Consider the following 19,240-nt stretch of genomic DNA (forward strand, 5'->3'; position numbering starts at 1 on the left):
CTGTTCGACGTTTCTTCTCTTGCCTCTTGAAGCGTTCGAGTGAAGAATCCCTTGTCACTGTCCAGCATTAGTCTGCTAGCATTGATGGATTCCACTTGCCCTGATATCGCTTCTCCATTGTTGCAATATCCTGGTGGAACCGCTCACCATGCACGTTACTCAATGCTCTACAGTTCGGTAGAAGATCCAGATGAGAATGTAGAAAATGTATTTTCAGCGACATGTTTAGCCTAGGCTTCTGTACGTCTCAAGCAGGTTTTCCACCAGTTTCTTTTGTCGTCCGCCTTCTTGTTCCCAAGAAAGTTTGTTGCAACTCTTTCGAAAGCCTTCCATGCCAACTCCTCCTTGCCTCATAGATCATGGTGGAACTCATCATTTCTGACAAGTTCACGAATTTGCGTGCCAACAGACACCCCTTCTTTTATTTTCACTTCACTTAGCCTCGGGAACTTTACGAGGAGGTACTTGAAGGCTGGCTTAGTCTTGTCCATTGCTTTAACAAATTTCTTCATCAGGCCCAGCTTGATGTGTAAGGGCGGCAAGAGAATCTTTCCCTAGTCAACGAGTTGGGGATGCTGAACATTTTTCTGCCATGGTTCCAACCACTGTCGAAGCGGCCAGTCTCGCTTGATGTAGTGCGAATCTCTTGCTCGGCTATCCCATTCACAGAGAAAGCAGCAGTACTTGGTGTATCCAGCCTGTAGACCTAGCAAGAGAACAACAACCTTCAAATTGCCACAGAGCTTCCACTGACGTGAGTCATATACATCTCAGGAGTTGCTCCATGTATGTCGTACTTCGTATGTGCTGCATGGCCAACTGGAATTGAAGGCATTGTGTTGCCATTATGTAGCAAAACGGCTTTGAAGCTGGTCTTTGATGAATCGATGAACAGCCTTCACTCAGAAGACTCATAAGTAATGTTGAGAGCCATCATCAATCCATTAATGTCCTTGCAGGCCACACGATATCTTTCCATAAAGAAGAATCGATCGAGGTCTCTTTGGCGGTCACGAAACGTGGAAATCCGAACATCACTCACCAGTAGATTCCACTGCTGTAGCCTCGACCCAAGTGACTCTGCCTTATTCTTAGGCAATTCTAAATCTCTGACAAGATAGTTGAGTCTGGCCTGCATTATGAGCTGTGGCTCAATAGGAACTTACGACGGAAAATCTGGGTCATATGATGTGGGATGCTCAAGAATGGAGCTTTCAACATCTTCCTCTTGCTCATCTGACTCCAGTGTGAACACTTCTGGAGCCACAGGAACTGGCAGTGCTTCTCCATGGGATACCAGTCATATGGCAGATGGAATGTTGGAATACTACACAGTCCACTTCTTTTTCCTTGACACACCTGCAAGTGGAGGCACCATGCGGAAGTGACAGTTGCTTATGTGATCTGTCGGTTCCCTCCAGACCATCGGCACTGCGAACGGCATGGATTTCTTCTTCCCATTCAGCCACTGACAGAGGTTTGTTGCACAAGTGCTGCAGCATATGTGCGGGGCCCAGGTCTTATTCTGATTGCCGATTTTGCAGCCAAAATAGAGGTGGCAGGCCTCTTGATCATCGCGGTTATTCTGCGCTTTTGTGAAACAAAAGTAACCTCACCACAAACATAGAAGTTGTCGACATTGTTCACACAATTACGAGGCATTTCCACCAATCCTGCAATAACAGAACACCCGTTTTTATTAGTGATTAGTGACTTGTTTATAGGTGATTAAAGTGATTTTGTATGTGACTTAAGTGATTTTATAGGTGATTCAGTATCATAGATTGTCTTTTGATTATGTTATTTAGATCACACATTCTTGTTTCAAATTGTGCTCGTTCTCTCGTAGTCCTTATAGCTCGACTAAATATTCCAGCTATTTATTATGTTCTGTGATATCTTGAAAACTAGAGCCAATCAAGATTTTTATAGTATCAGTACCGTTTTCAGCGACCCAGAATTAGTCATGTACGACTGATTTCAGTTTAGAAGCAATTTGACTGTAGACCAGTGTAATCACATACTGGATGTTGTATACTTTTTGAGGCAGGATGTTACTAGATTCATGTGTGTTTGCAAAACTCGCTCATTTTCACAGCCATCAATCCTCAGGTGTGCCATACTTTTTTGGTCGAGCAGCATGAAGAGCCACCATCAGGTGACCAAGGCTGACACACGCAAGCATGTTGCAGCCTTCGAAAACGAAATGAAAAGAAACGAAACGTACTTTGAAGGAGATAATCTGCAACTGACTTTTGAGGCTCTTCTATCCTACCTTATTCTCTCTTATCTTCTTATATTGCCTATCCATTCATTTATTCATGTTTACCGGAACTCTGTCTATCTATTTATAGCCAGACGCCTTAATCCCGTAACGGTTGGCCACAGACAGATCTCCTCTATGTCACCCTGTCCCCTGTCATATCACTGTCCTTCCTCCAGCCTACACCCCCTCTCTCATATACCTCTCTACCGCATCCCTCCATCTCATCCTCAGTCCTGCCCTCCCTCTCCCCCTCTCCACCTCACTCACATACACACCTAGTACTTCTAGTAGTTGGGGGAGACAGTGGCCAAATCAGTAGAGAATTGGCCTGCAGTCCTATTGGACCCAGGTTCCAGTCCAAGCTGGGGCAGGGAACAGTTTAAGGATTTGAACCTCATTAAAGCAGACTTGACTGATCTACAAGATGACCCGGTGACATGTCGTAAAAATACTGCCGCTAATACCGATACACCAGTCCCGTATGAGACAGCTCTAACATGTATTCAGTATGGACGGTGGGTGTTAGAGCAGAAGTAGTGACGTGTGGAGGTGTATGGACGTAAGAGGACTACTGAGCCTTGCTAATGGGCTTTGAAGCCTATGCCCAGATTCGGACACATAAAAAATGTCTCTCACTCTCCATCCTCTCCACATGAAACTAATTATCATAGCATCCATTCCCCATTCACCAGGCAGTAAAGCAAGACTTGGTTCTGCCAGTACACAAGGATGATAGTGAGGACGAATACGATGGTGCCACTGTGTTAGAGCCTGTGAAGGGCCACTATGATCTGCCCATCGCCACACTGGACTTCTCTTCCCTGTACCCCAGCATTATGATCGCACACAACCTATGTTACACCACACTGCTTCCTGGACCACACAAGGCACAGGAGTTAGGGTGAGGATATGTTGACGTTTGTTAGTAGTAAGAGTGATTACAGTGACATGCAGGAACTAAAGTTAGTGTATGTTGACTTGTTTTTAGTAGGAAGAGTGATTATAGAGACATGTTAGGTTGGGTGAGGATTTATGTTTCACCACACTGTTTCCTGAGCCACACCAGGCACAGGAGCTGGGATGAGAATATGCTACTGTTTGTTAGTGGTGTGGATGTGATAGAAATACAATGAGGTGGTTTGGCCATGTAGAGAGGATAGAGAGTAAGAGACCAACTAGGAGTGTGTATGTGAGTGAGGTGCGTGTGGAGTTACATGGAGAGGCAGACTGACAAATGAGTAAGTGAAAGAGCCTTGTGGTGTGCACGTGGATGTGATAGATAGTGTTAGGAGAAATACGTTGAATTGGTTTGGCCATGTGGAGAGGATGGAGAGTGGGAGATTAACTTGGAGAGTGTACAAAATGTGAGTAAGGTGCATGTGGAGTTACATGTAGAGGCAGATTGACAAATGAGTAAGTGAAGGAGCTTTGTGATGTGCAAGTGGATGTGATAGAAAGCGTTAGGAGAAATACACTGACTTGGTTTGGCCATGTGGAGAGGATGGGGAGTGAGAGATTAACTAGGAGCGTATGGTAGTGCTTTGGTGGACATCTGTGCTGGTAGGGGGTTGGCAATAGCCAACACCTACTTTCGGCATAAGATGATCCACAGGTATACATGGAGAGTAATGAGGAGGATAGATGGTGAACTTGTTGAACGAAAGGCAATGATAGACTACGTGTGTGTGGATGAGCGAATGAGAAGACAAGTGTTGGATGCAAGAGTGTGGAGAGGGAGGGGGAATGGAGTCTTGGACCATCACTTAGTGATGGCCAAGCTAAAACTGCAAAGAAAATGTTGTAGAGACGAAAGGGAAGACAGGAGTAAACAGCTCCTGTGAGAAGAGTGGAGAATTTGCAAGATAGTGAGAAAATGGCAGAGTATAAGAGCATAGTGGAAGAAATATTGGGAAGGTATGAGCTAGAGCAGATGGAAGGGGTGGAAGACGTATGTAAGATATACACGGAAGAGGTAGGCCAGCGTGTGAGGTGGTTTGTGGAGTGAGGAGATGCAGGGGTGTGCAAGGGACAGTATGGTGGAATGACGAGGTGAAACGAGCTGTGGAACAAAAGAAGAAGGCATATAGCGAATAGTTAGCGAGTATAGGTAGGGGAGAAGATGAGAGAGAGAAGAGAGAGGTATATGTGAGCAGGAGAAGGGAGGTGAAAGGACTGGTGAAGGAGAGTAAGAAGAAAGTGGATGAATAGTTTGGGAGGAATCTGAGTGTGAAATGGAGGGAGAGTAAGAAATTGTTTTGGAAGGATGTAGAGAAAGTAAGGCAGTGTGAAAGGGGAAATAGTAGGGGAGTGAAAGATAGGAATAATATTTTGTTGGTGGAGAAGAGAGAGAAATTGAGGAGATGGAAGGAGCACTTTGAGGATTTGTTGAATGTAGAGAGTGACAGCAGTGCGAGAATAAGTGGTTGGGGAATGGCTGGGAAAAGAAGAGATGAGAGGAGGGAGGAAGAGATCAGCAAGGCAAAAGTAGTGGAAGCAATGAAGAAGATCAAGATGGGATAGGCTCCAGGTATTGATGGAGTGTGTGGTGAAATGCTGAGGTATGGGGGTGAGATTGTTGTGGCGTGGATATGGAAGTTGTGTAGCTTGGCTTGGGAAGAGGGAAGGGTTCCAGAGGACTGGAAATCAGGTATAATTGTTCCTTTATACAAAGGAAAAGGGGAGAGAGAAGTATGTGGTAATCATAGGGGTATTTGCCATCTTAGTGTGACTGGAAAAATATATGGTAGAATACTCATTGATAGGGTTAGGCATATAACAGAGGAGCTAGTTGGAGAAGAACAAGGGGGATTTAGGAAGGGAAAAGGGTGTGTAGATCAGATATTTGTTCTAAGATGTTTAGTGGAGAAGTATCTAGAGAAGGGAAAGAAAGTGTATGCTGCCTTCATGGACTTGGAGAAAGCTTATGACAGAATAGATAGGCAAGGTATGTGGAAGGTATTAAGAATATATGGAGTGGAGGGGAAATTGTTGAATGCTGTGAAGAGCATGTACGAAGGAGCTAGGGCTACCGTGCGAGTGGATGGTGAGCTGAGTGAGTTCTTTGATCTTAATGTGGGACTGAAACAGGGTTTTGTGATGTCCCCATGGCTGTTTAATATATACATGGATGGCGTTGTAAAGGAGGTGCAAGGTAGGGCAGTGGATGTGGGGGTGGCTCTAATGAATGAGGGTGAGATTTGGAAGACTCCGGTGTTGCTGTTTGCTAATGATACAGTATTCCTGAGTGAAGATAATGGGAGTTGCAAGGTTTGGTGAATGAGTTTGGGACAGTGTGTAGGAAGAGGACTCTGAAAGTAAATGTAAACAAAAGTAAAGTTATGGTGTTTAAGAGGAATGAAGTCACAGGATGTACAGTGAGGTTGGATGGTGAGGATAGGGAGAATGTGAGTTCATTCAAGAACTTGGGTAGTGTGATGAGTAAGGATGGAACTTTGGGGGATGAAGTGCGTGAAAGGGTACAGCAGGGAAGGAAAGTTGTTGGTTCACTGAAAGCAGTGATGAGAAATAGGGAGGTGAGTATGGAAGTTAGGATGTCACTGCATGATAGTATTGTGATCCCTACCCTGACGTATGGAAGCGAGGCGTGGACCTTGCAAGAGGGGAACAAGTCAAGAGTGGGAGCAGTGGAAATGAGTTACTTGAGGGGAGCATGTGGAGTGACGTGGAGAGATAGGTTGACGAATGAAGAACTGGAAGGAACGTTGCGGGGTTGATGTGAATGTGGTTGAGAAGATTAGGAGAAATACACTGAGGTGGTTTGGACATGTGGAGAAAATGGAGAATGAAGGACTGACTAAGAGGGTGTATGTAGGTGAGGTGGAGGGAGGGAGAGGGAGGGGTAGTCCGAGGATGAGGTGGAGGGAGGGAGTTGAGAGGTATATGAGGGAGGGGGGTCGAGTTGGGGGGAGGGTAGTCAAATGGTGGGTGACAGAGCGACTTGGAGCGTTTTGTCTGCGGCCACCCTTTGCGGGATTAGGGCGTCGGGCTATAGATAGATAGTATGTGAGTGAGATGCATATGGGGTTACCATACATGAAGAGACAGACTGAAATGAGGAAGCGAAGGAGCATTGTGGTGTGGATGTGGATGTGATAGAAAGCGTTTGGAAAAATACATTGAGGTGGTTTGGTCATATGCAGAGCATGGAGAGTGAAAGACTAACTAGGAGGGTGAATGTGTATGAGAAGCATTTGGAGTTACATAGAGGGACAGACTGACAAACGAGGAAGTGAAGGAGCATTGTGGTGTGGATGTGGATATGGTAGAAAGCGTTAGGAGAAGTACAATGAGGTTGTTTGGCCATGTGGAGAGGATGGAAAATGAGAGACTAATTAGCAGAGTGTATGTGAGTGAGGTGCATGGGAAGTTGCATGGAGAGACAGACTGAGAATGGAGGAAGTGAAGGAGCATTGTGGTGTGGATGTGAGTGAAAGCATTCAGAGAAATACATTGAGGTGGTTTGGCTAGGTGGAGAGGATGGAGAGTAAGAGACTAACTAGGAGAGTACTGTATATGTGAGTGAGGTGGAGGGGGGGGAGAGGGAGGGAAAGGCCGAGGATGAGAAGGAGGGATGGAGTAGAGGGGTACAAGTATATTGAGAGAGGGGGTGTAAGTTGGGGGAGAGCAACGAAGTGACAGGGGACAGGGCTCACAGAAGGCTCAGGAACTAGAGTGAGAGTGTGTAAAATTGAACATCACTTACAAGGGTGAATAGAGAGATGCCATTGTATGTTAGAACACTTCATAGTCATTTGTCATTGTATTTATTCCTTGATCCTGGGCTTCATTAACCAAACCCAGGTATTTACTTGGCTGGGGTGACTTAGTATGTCCCAGTTACATACCTGTGTGGGATGGAATGGCTTAGTATATCCCAGTTATCTACCTCTGTTGGCTTGAGTAGCTTCAGACATCCCAGTTACGGTATTTACCACTGTGGGATGGACTGGCTCTCTAAGATATTCCCTCCCTTTCTCCCTTCCCACAGACTTGGTGAAGGGGACTACATTCAGACGCCATCTGGGAATTACTTCGTCAAGGCGTCACAACGTAAAGGTCTGCTGCCTGATATCCTTGAGTCTCTCCTTGCTGCTCGGAAGAAGGCAAAGGCAGACCTCAAGAAAGAAACAGATCCTTTTAGACAGAAAGTAAGAACACTCATTATTTGCCTCTGTTTGTGTGTCTGCCTGTCTGTCTGTGCATCTGTCTGTCTGTCTGTTTGTGCATCTTCTGTATGTCTGTTTGTGTATCTATTTCCGTCTGTTCGTGTGTGTGTTTCTGTCTGTCTGTGCATCCATCTCTGTGTATCTGTGTCTGTTTTTGTATGTGTGTGTGTGTGTGTCCGTCTGTGCATCTGATTGTCTGTCTGTTTGTGCATCTGATTGTCTGTCTGTTTGTGCATCTGATTGTCTGTCTGTTTGTGCATCTGTCTGTCTGTTTGTGCATCTGATTGTCTGTCTGTTTGTGCATCTGATTGTCTGTCTGTTTGTGCATCTGTCTGTCTGTTTGTGCATCTGATTGTCTGTCTGTTTGTGCATCTGTCTGTCTGTCTGTTTGTGCATCTGTCTGTTTGTGCATCTCCAAGTCACTCATTATTATACCTCTCTGTCTCTCTCTGTCTCTGTCTCTGTCTGTCTGTCTGTGAATCTGTCTGTCTGTCTGTTTGTGCATCTGTCTGTTTGTGCATCTCCAAGTCACTCATTATTATACCTCTCTGTCTCTCTCTGTCTCTGTCTCTGTCTGTCTGTCTGTCTCTCTCTCTCTCTCTCTCTCTCTCTCTCTCTCTCTCTCTCTTTAATGCCAAAGTGAATCCATAGATTTTTTTTCCCTCTGCTCACTCGATGTAGTGCTGCTCTCGGGTGTCTGCCCTTTCCTCTCTTCCTTCCTTCTTTCCATCCCTTCTCTTCTGTTTTGCATTCCCTCATTCTTTCCTTTTTCCTTCTGTCTATGGTCGACTCTGCACTGAGTGACAAGCTAAATGGGGTCCTGTACATCAGGAAACCATTTACTATACTGGGTGGTAACTACATAACCAAATTATGGCACCTGGTAGTTTAGTGGGGAGTTAAGGCGCTCCAGTCGGATTGAGCCTGTGCAGGTTTATATCCAAGGGTTGGTTGGTGTTTATTGCTCACGTAATGCCACTCAGGGATGGGTGAGGTGGTCATCTCATCTTAAATGTCAGGACCAGCTTGCATAGCCCAGGGCTTCTGTGCTCCTCATGGGGCAACACTGGAGTAGATGGATGGAATTATCGACCTATCAGTTTATCTGTTTATTGTCAGACGCCTTAGTCCTGTAAGGGATGGCCACAAACAAATTGCCTCTATGCCTCCTTGTCCCCAGCCATTTAGCTGGCCTCCCCCCTGCTCACACTGCTTAGGTTGAGCAGAATATGTCTTACTTTGGACTAATGACAGTATAAATCTTCTCCATTTTCTGTAACACACACACTAGCCTTCCCATGGCCACTGCTCGCTTGACTTTTTTTTTTTTACAGTACTGCAGTACCAAAGTGTAATACCAGTAGTTTATGTACATCCGTGGTCATAAATAATCACCTATCCTCCTGTACCCCGTGCCTCAGGCTGGCTCCTTCATGCGCGGCAAGACATACTGGAGTAAGAGGGGCTGAGAGGGAGGGGCCAGAGAGAGAGAAGGAAAGGTGGGTGGGGGGATGAGTGATGGTGCTGGGGGGGGGCGAGGGAGGGAGGGAGGTTAGGCAGGGGAGTGAGAATGAAATGCGAAGTGGTGGCACATAATTTGTCTATTCAGGGCATGATATAAGGGAGTTAATATTCCTTAGATAATGCTGCATTACACCTTGTACAGCTGGGTCAGATAACATTCTTCAAAGTGCTGCTGTCAAGGGCTGGCTCGTGAGAGAAATATACTGACATGACAGATCAAACATTAGTGCGGAGCCAGATATTTGTGTTTTTTCATTGTATTTTGACTTTGGATGAAGAATGGAATCTGGATGGCTTTGACTTCCATACTGTTTGTGTAAGAAATGTCCTCTATAGTTATATGTAATCAGTGTTTGGAATAAATATCATATGCAACCTTTGACATGGCTGTGTCCACAGTAAATATGATCATCCTCTCTGTATACACTCCCTCGATAGTTACCACCATGTCAACTATTTTATGGCATCCCTATATGAAAAGGTTATTTAAAATAATTGTGCATAAAAGGTAAATAACTTTGATGTTTGTGCGCCTGGGTGGATATAATAACGGTATTTTTCATAATCTGTTAGAAGAAAAAAGAAACAAATCCTACCCAAACCCCAAAAATATATATATGTCAATGTTTCCCGACATTGGTCAAGCCAAAGCAACCAGGAAAGCCTTAGTAAGTGGTCCAGTGGCCTCCTGCCTCAATATCTTCCTGCAATTGTTCACATGACCGAGGAAACAATGTTTTTGATGGTTTGCTGGTTTCATTTGAACAGCTCCCATTCTTCCTTGGTGTTCTGGAGGAGGCGGGCCCTTGTCCTCTCGTTCTCTGGCTTCCACACATTGACAGTCTGGTCCTACACAATTTCGTAGCCTCTGCACTAATATTTGATCTGTTATATCTCACATGAGCCAGCCCTTGATATCACCATCTATCGAAAGCTTGTTATCTGACGCCATTATACAAGGTGTAATGCAGCATTATCTCTCGAATATTAACTCCTTTATATTATGCTCTGAATGAAGGAAAATAGACAAAATATGTGGCCACTAGCCACTTCGCATTTCATTCTTCTTCCCCTACCTATCCTCCTTTCCGTCCATCACTCCACCCCAGCAACATCATTCGTCTCCCCAACCACTTTTCCTTCTCTGGCCACTCCCTCACAGCCCCTCTTACACCAGTGTGACTTGCCATGCATAAAGGAGCAAGCCTGGGGCATGGAGTACAGGAGTATACGTGATTATTTATGATCACGACTCTATGTACTAAAGTGCTTTGAATTGTTTATTTGTTTGTGAGAAAGGGATGAGCTGAGGGAGGGCAGCAAAATGCTAGAGGACAGGGTGACATTGAGGCGATTTGTTTGTGGCCACCCTTCACAGGATTAACCCTCCCTGTCCCGACCGATTTTCCTCCACTGACTCCCCCAATCCCGACCAAGTTTGGAAAAAAAAAAATCTGGGCTCAAACCTCCGCTTTTTGGTGAGAAACATCGAAAATTCAAGGAGATATCGCTCACCTGAGGTTTAAAATGCTGAATACAGGTAGAAGTACCCTTTACCTTCTTGGGTTTTCTATCAGGCTGGCTCCAAAGAAAACGAGTTCTATGGGAGGGTAACTATTCCACACCACTCATAAACGGTATTTATTTATTTATTTGGTACGAATTTATATGTAATATGAGAGTATATTGGTTTTCACACAGTAATATAGGCAATATAAGCATTGTTTCACTCACCAAACACATCAACATACCTGACCTTTTTTGGCGACATTACCTGATCATCATTTCTGACTGTTTCTTCCTCTAATGCTATGTCAACTTTGTCCTCCACATTCTCATCGATTTGGGAATCACTCTGGCCTTGAATTTCGTACCGTGGCATGACATGTCTTTACTGGCCATGTCACTGGTAACAGGTGAATTGCCAAGACAATGGCGTGCTGGGCAGTGAGGTAATAGTAAGAAATGCACTGTCCCTGCCTGGCATCTTGTAAAGGAAGGTGTCCCGTGTATAAGTACCAAAAATCATGCGCAAAATTTGAAAATGTGCAAAGGACAGACCTTGCAATTGCGTCGCGTTTATATGTCATCGGGACTCACAGTGACAAAACGTTCGGATGTAAATATACGTCAACGGGACATGGCGGGTTAAGGTGTCAGGCTATAGGTAGACAGATAGGTAGATTAATTTTTTATTAAGAATGACTATAGTTTCTATTTTTTTTTTTTAATGGACCACATTTAGTTGTTAGAAGTAACCAGCCTGGATCCCACATTACTGAGTGGAGTCAGTAATGATACATGAAGGTCAGATGTATTCTGAATTCCATACATCAGTAATTGCAGTAGACCCTGACTATATTGAATTAACTGGGGAAAAACCAGATCCGATAAATCTGATAGTCAGTTATATCTGTGGCCCCTCTTCCCCTTCCGGTTGGGATTTCAAGCACATTTGTTTCATTTGTGTATTGTTTATTAAGGTTCCAACATGCTTGCATTCATTGGCCTTGGTCACCCAGTGGCTGTTCCCCACGCTGCTCGATCTCTGGCAGCTTCCTTATTCAGTCCCTTATCTCTGAGGTCACCTTCCGTGACTTTTGTCCCAACTTCGTCTCAGGTCTTTTTCGATTTACCTCTTGCAACCCTAGCCCCAGTGTTAACACCTCTCAGTTTTTGCACCCAGTTGTCATCCCCCATCCTTTCCACATGCTCAAACCATCTCAGTCTACCCCTCATCATCATAACAGTACTACACTCCTCCCATTCCACCCCAATCTAATTCCCCCAACCCTTACCTCTGTCACAACCTTCTCCTACCCCTTCCTCTCCACTCACACCCCTACCTCTCCCTAGTGCTGAAGCACCCAATAGACATCATACACACAACATTAACATTCTTCAGTTAAACATAGATGGCAAAAACAAAAACACACAATTCATCAAACAACAAAACATACACATTGCCATTTTACAAGAAACACAACAATGAAGAACAAACACACACAAACAAAAAACACCTACAATTCATAATTTCACCACCATCAGACAAGATCAGGCCGACAGCAGTGGTGGTGGACTCATCACCCTGTTACACCAATCCATCAACTTTCAGATACTAATGCACACGCAGCATCACTTCTCCCCTCACATGACACCACAACAGAAATACAATCAATTGAAAGAACACTTGTAACAAATTATGCATAACAATTGTCGATACATACATTCCCCCCCCCCAATCATCCCCCACAGTGCCAAACAATTACTTTCTTCAAATACATCACATCACTAACATACCCAACATCATCCTGGGTGGTGATTTCAACGCCAAAGTGTGCCTGGCATGTCAACAACACTGACACGGAGAGGGATGGTACTACAGTCCCAAACAGATAATCTTTTCATCCTCAGCCATCTCCATCAACATACCCATATCCTACACCAAGCCCTCTTCCTTCCATCAGTCACAGACATCACCTTTTGCTCCCTAAACCTCGCCCCCACAACGTCCTGGAGAGTGGTCAAAACACTTGACTATAACCATCTCCCAATCATCATCACTACCAAAACCAGAATCATCCCAGTGGGCCTCAGACACAGATACACTACAGTAATTATAAGAGCCAACTGGGAGGCCTTCAAAACTGAAACAGAAGAACACTTTGAAACATTAAACAGTACACTCATCACAAACATCAACACAGCTATGCACATTTTCATTACAGTTATTCAAAATAGACAAAAGACACATCCCTACAGGCAACAGAAGGAGACACAACCCCAACTTCACACCAGAAATTCAAGGTCTCATCAGTCAACGCGACACACTACAACACTCCCCAACACTCCATACACAAGACACCGTACAACGAATACAAGAACTCAACATTCAAATAAACAATAAAGTGTCAGAGCACCAAACACTAAATTGGAATAATTATCTCCAAACACTTCATCACAAAACAAACACCAGCAAATTCTACAAAACACAAAACAGCATCACATTCTCCAGCAACAATAGTATACAATCACACACTGCCATCACAACAACAGACACCACACCCTCCAATAAACAACAAGCAAACACTCTCATCAATCACTTTTCACACGTCAGCCACCTAAACTCCCATCACGACAACCGACTTGTCATCTGATGCAAGAGACAGTTCCCCACAGAACCAGACTTCGCACCTTTCACTTACAAACAGATGGACCACATCATTAACAACCTTAAGCACTCATCTGCCTGTGGCCCAGACAACATAAGCAACATTCACCTTAAACACCTTGGACCACAAGGCATAAAAGCACACACCAACATATCAAACTACAGCTACCCACATAACATAATATCTAACATCTGGAAGCATGGCACTATCATTATCCCCAAACCCAACAAAGACCCCATGTTACGTTCCTCATACCACCCCATCATACTCCTCTGCATCTCCTCCAAAGTCACTGAACAGCTGGTATTGTAATTAGATACACTTTACATCTCTTTAGCCCCCTCACAATACTGTTTTAGGCCGCTACACTCCACAAACACTTTTCGTACAGACCTTACACAGAGTTTTTGATGGCATCAATTCAGCTGGGCCACAACACAGAATACCCCTAGTCACAAAAGACATTAGCAAATCTTTTGATGCCATCCCCTGCCACAACCTCACAAACAAAATATTTAACACAAATATGCACAATGGCAAGCAAACTATTTAGCATGGCAGATGTGCACAAGTAACATTTGCCGGTCAGTCATCGAATATCAGAAACCTCACAAACAGCGTCCCTCAAGGATCTGTTTTGTCCCCCACACTCTTAAACCAATCCATGCACGACATACCTTCACCCCACACACCACAGATATACATAGCTTCCTACACAGATGACATAACACTTACATATACATACCAAAACGCAAACACAGCCACACACATTCTCCAAAATTCCTCAACACACTATTTGAACGGTTCACCACAAACAGACTCACAATATCCCCAGCCAAATCTGCAGTGACCCTTCTCACAAACTGGCCAGCAGAACTCAGACACATTCCATATCTCACCATAAACAACACTCCCTACCCCTCCCCACACAAAATCCTTGGTGTAACACACAATACATCTTTGTCATTTAAACAACACATCACAAACATTCAAAAAAATAAATAAATAACACCAAGACTTAGCACCCTAAGGTCACTTGCCCATACAACATTTGGACACAACAGAGAAACCACCACCACAGTATACAAACAATACATACGTTCAGTGACGAATTATGCAAGCCCTGCGTGGGCTTCTAATCTCACTAAAACACACTACAACACTCTACAGATCATACAGAATAAGACCCTAAAAAATAGTCACAAACTGCACAGCTACTACACCCACAGACCACCTTCACTGAGAAATCAAAGTCCTCAAAGTCAAAGATCATCTAGACATGAGAGGCAAACAAATTCTTGCTGCAGTCTCCACAAACCCACACCATCCACTACACTACATGGCAGCACATTCACACACACACCAAGGAACATTAAAACAACACCCAGCACAGTTGACAAATACTGTCACCTGTATCCCCTTACCCGCCTCAAACTAGCTTCCAGAAGCATAACATGCTCAAATCACTCGCTGCTCCATTCAGTCACATAAACACTACACACAGCTGCATGCATGGCCTCCTGATATCCACCCATATGAATCCTACCTCTCTCGTGAGGACAGGGTTCATTGGCCAGGCTGAATGTGGGCATCATCCACCCCTCTTGAGTTATCTGAAGAGGCTGAATGACTCCACTGCTGACGCCTGTCCAGGATGCAACACAGCACCCCATACTACTAAGCATATTATGGAAGACTGCAGTGCATACAATTGCCTGCACCAACAACACAACATACACTCCTTGAGAGCTCTGCGGGAAAGCCCGGTCCCTGTCTTGGCCTTCCTTAGGGACTCGGGACTGTTCGGCCAGACTGCCTAGGGAACAACTACTTTTACTACTAGCACTCCAGTCACATCCTTCCTGTCAACTCCTCCATTATAAACTTAGCCCCTCCAGGCCTCGCATTCAAGGACACACTACACATCCACCTAATCATTGCCATTTTTGTTCATCTTCGCCGATGAGCAGTTAGCTATAATTTATAAGAGTCATGTGCGCTCTCAGCTTGAATATTTGCTCACCCTTGTGGAATGGTTGTGGAGAGGTTGCATTAGACAAAATTCAGAATAAAGCTGTTAGAATCATTAACAACCCTGCCATTACATATAAACTACCTCCCCTGCAAGTAAGAAGGAATGTTGCCTCCCTTGCATTATTTTACAGATATTTTTTTGGCAAATGCTCAGACGAAGTTGCGTCCATGGTGCCACCTCTCCATGCCTTCCCTCGTGCTACACGGGCATCTGGTAGCGCTCATGACTGGAATGTCACTCAACCATATTGCAGAACTTCTGCCTATCAGAATTCTTTCCTTCCCCGAACTGCATTTCTTTGGAACTCGCTTCCCCAGAGTTGTTTTCCTCCAATTTCAACCCACAACTGTTCAAGTCTAACTGTTACAGATATTTTATGAAAAGAGGACACCAGTAATCTGGTGTATGGATTTTTTTTTCCCCCATTTGTTTTCCCTCCCCCCTTCCTGTAATTTAAAAAAAAAAAAAAAAATATCCTGAACCTTTACTGTCCACGTCTCACTACCATACAGCATTACATTTCTAATACATACCGCATACAAAGTTCCCACAGCACGGAGGGAAAGCTCTCTCAGTGTCAGGAGAGGCAACAGCTTCTTGAACTTTTTCTAACCACTCCTTACCCTACCCACAGAGCTAGCTCCAGCCCCAACTCCAGCACATGACATCTTCCCCATGTAACATGTTTGAAAATACATGAGTACAGTAACATATTCTAGTACTAAAAATGTAAATTATTGTTTGCCCATTTTTCACTTATCTGGCCTGTAATTTTGTCATTTGGTAGCTTGTTTCACATCCTCGCCATTGCATATCTTAATGACTAGAAGAGTATCGGTGTAGTTTGTTATTTCAGTTCTGGAATCATGATGGGGAGAGGGCAATTTCAGGCCAGTCTGGAATAAAAATGGGTAGGAAACATATGTATTGCCATCCATTGTGCCCCATTTAATGGAAATTGTTCGTTACAGCTGACAGAAGTTCAGTGGGCTTTGTCGTGTCTGTTTAATCCAGTATCTTCTATAGCAGGGCCTGTTATAGTGAGGGTTTACTGTATTAGCTAGTAAAAACGAACCAAGGACTCATTCACACCTTTGTGATGTCAGTTTTAATATGGACCCAAGTGCTTACATATTTAATCACACAACTTGTTTTTATGTTGAAAATAACATTTTTTACTCGCAGTTTGCCCTCACCTTGACCTTTATCATATTTCTCGCAGGTGTTGGATGGTCGACAGTTGGCCCTGAAAAAATCTGCCAACTCTGTGTATGAGTTTACTGGTTCACGAGTGGGAAAGCTGCCTTGCCTCGAGATCTCACAGGTAGGCCATTTTAGTACATAGGTCAAGGGCTGTCGATTATAATTACTGATGGCAGTTGTATTGCTAAATGAGTGATGTTAATGGTGATGATGATGATGATGATAATGAGAATTGATGATGTTAGTAGTGTCAATGTTCAAAATGATGATGATAGTGAAAGTGATGAAAGTAGTGTAAATGTTCAAAATGATAATGATATTGAGAATAGTCATGATAGCGGTGGTGCAAATATTCGAAATGTTGATGGTGATGATAATGAAGAAGTGACTGTCATGTGCCCATCCTGTACTTGTTTGTAATATAACCACCACCTTACCCCTACCAGAGTGTGACAGCATTTGGCCGAGAAATGATTGAGTTCACCAAAGATGAGGTGGTGAAGAAATACACCATAGAAAACGGATATAAATTCAATGCAGAGGTGAGGACTGATATGTGAGGATGTTATTTATTATTATTATTATTATTGTTCTTGTTATTATTATTATTATTATTATTATTATTATTATTCACTCTCATCTTAAATGTTACGACCAACTTGGCTAGCCCAGGGCTCCTATGTTCCTCATGGGGCAGCACAGGATTGGATGATGGATGGATGGATGGATGTTTATTATTATATCATGTAACCAAGGATGAGATGGAGGAATGGAGTGGAGAGGTATATGAGGGGTGGGGGTGTCAGCTGGGGGAGGACAGTGAAATGCTGAGGGACAGGGCAACATGGAGGAGATTTGTTTGTGGTCACCCCTTAAGAGATCATGGTATCTTGCAATAGATAGTAACCAAGCAGCTCTCCCATCCAAATACAGACCAAAAAAAAAAAAAAAAAAAGGAAATATTCTAACGATGCTTTCTGGAAGCTACTTTACCTTATTCTTATGTGGGAACGTGAGATTTGAGTGATAATGGTGATGATGGTAAATGCCTTCTCTTTCTCTTTCTGCATTTGGAAAAAGAGGTTAGCTTTGTTTTTGGTAAGTGGGTGCATAAGAGATGTAGTGGCATTAGAGGCAGACTGTGAGATTATGCTGATTTCGTGTGTGCATTGTGTCGGGGAGAGCATGTGGAGATTGTCAGGCATGATAGGATAAGTGTTTGTTTAAGAGATGTAGTGGTATTAGAAGCAGACTGTGAGGTCATGCAGTATTTGTGATAAGTGGGTGCATAAGATATGTAGTGGTATTAGAGGTAGACTGCGTGGTAATGCAGTGTTTATGATGAGTGGGTGCATAAGAGATGTAGTGGTATTAGAGGTAGACTGCGTGGTAATGCAGTGTTTATGATGAGTGGGTGCATAAGAGATGTAGTGGTATTAGAGGTAGACTGCGAGGTAATGCAGTGTTTGTGATGAGTGGGTGCATAAGAGATGTAGTGGTATTGGAGGTAGACTGCGAGGTAATGCTGATTTTGTGTGGTTTGTCGGGGACAACATGTGGAGACTGTCAGGCATGAAGGGATTGATTTTGATGGTGAGTCTCTTAAGTGTGTGGAGGAGTTTTGTTGTCTGGGAAACATGTGCTGGAAGTGGGGCTGGGAAAAAGCGGTGATGATGATGATGATGGTAAATGAGTCGTCTTTCTTTATATACAGTAATCCTTTGATTATCCATCATATTAGAATCAAAAGCATGACCAGATACAAGCACTCTCCGGATACAGAGCAATAACCTCTACTGTACTCATACCCTACTTATATGTACAGTACCCCTCCTAATTTTGGCAGTGTAATGCGGTCTTTTGGCTCTTCTTAGACATCAAAATACACATTGGAATTAGCAGTATAATCCTAAACACTAAGAAAACAGAGCATAAAAAAAACATGCAAAACCCTACCAATATGTACAGTATCCCTCCTAATTTGGGCAGTGTTCTGAGGTCTTTCGGTTGTTTTTAGACAGAGCAAACACTGCAGTATGCAATATAATTCTGAACACTAAGAATGTAATGCATAAACAAAAACAAAAAAAACAATATGCACAGTACCCCTCCTAATTTTGGCAGTGTTCTGCTGTCTTTCAGAAGTATTTAGACATCATAACACACGTGGGACTATCCAGTGTAATGTTAGACACTAAGAAAACAATGCATAAACAACAAAAAATCACAAATATCCTGCCTATACTGTACAGTACCCCTCCTAATTTTGGCAGTGTTCTCCAGTCTTTCAGCTGTATTTGGACAGCAAAACACACATGGGAATATCCAGGGTAATGCTATACACTATGAAAGCAATATCTAAACAACAAAAGTCCACAGAAATATCAATGAAGGTGACGGTTGCCATATTCTAATCTCTCAGGAATTCAAAAAGCTTCTCAGACAGCAAGAGTAATGGCTGACTCCGTGGCACTAAGAAAAATATTTTCTTTCAATTTCAATATACCCCCTGGAAATTGGTTGTATTGATATAAATTGTATTCCATCATCTTTGCTGGTGGTTATACCATAAGCTAGGCTAATAAAACACAAAAAAATGATGAATAAAAGTACAAAAAAGCTGTGAGAGTGAACTTGTTGGAGAGTAAATAATACCTTCAAATAAATTACCAACATTGTAGGGCAAAATTTTCCTCGTACCATGCAAGAGTTGAGCACATGTCTAGATGCCGAATTTCTTGAGCTTTCTCGCGGCCTTTTCGGAATTTGATACGACCAATAGTATTTGAATAAACTGCAAAAAAAAAAAAAAAAAACTCATGCAGGGATGGTAGGCGACACACGGGTGGGGGAG

The 19,240-nt window shown here is 43.4% G+C and overlaps 1 pseudogene; it reads left to right on the plus strand.

Moving 5' to 3' along the window:
- The window catches only part of LOC145395468 (DNA polymerase delta catalytic subunit-like), a 133,476-nt pseudogene that overhangs the window by 62,804 nt on the left and 51,432 nt on the right, over positions 1 to 19,240 (plus strand).

This window comes from Coenobita brevimanus, chromosome 31, assembly GCF_032717465.1.
Source record: "Coenobita brevimanus isolate Jiangsu-jjx chromosome 31, ASM3271746v2, whole genome shotgun sequence".
Lineage (NCBI taxonomy): Eukaryota > Metazoa > Arthropoda > Malacostraca > Decapoda > Coenobitidae > Coenobita > Coenobita brevimanus.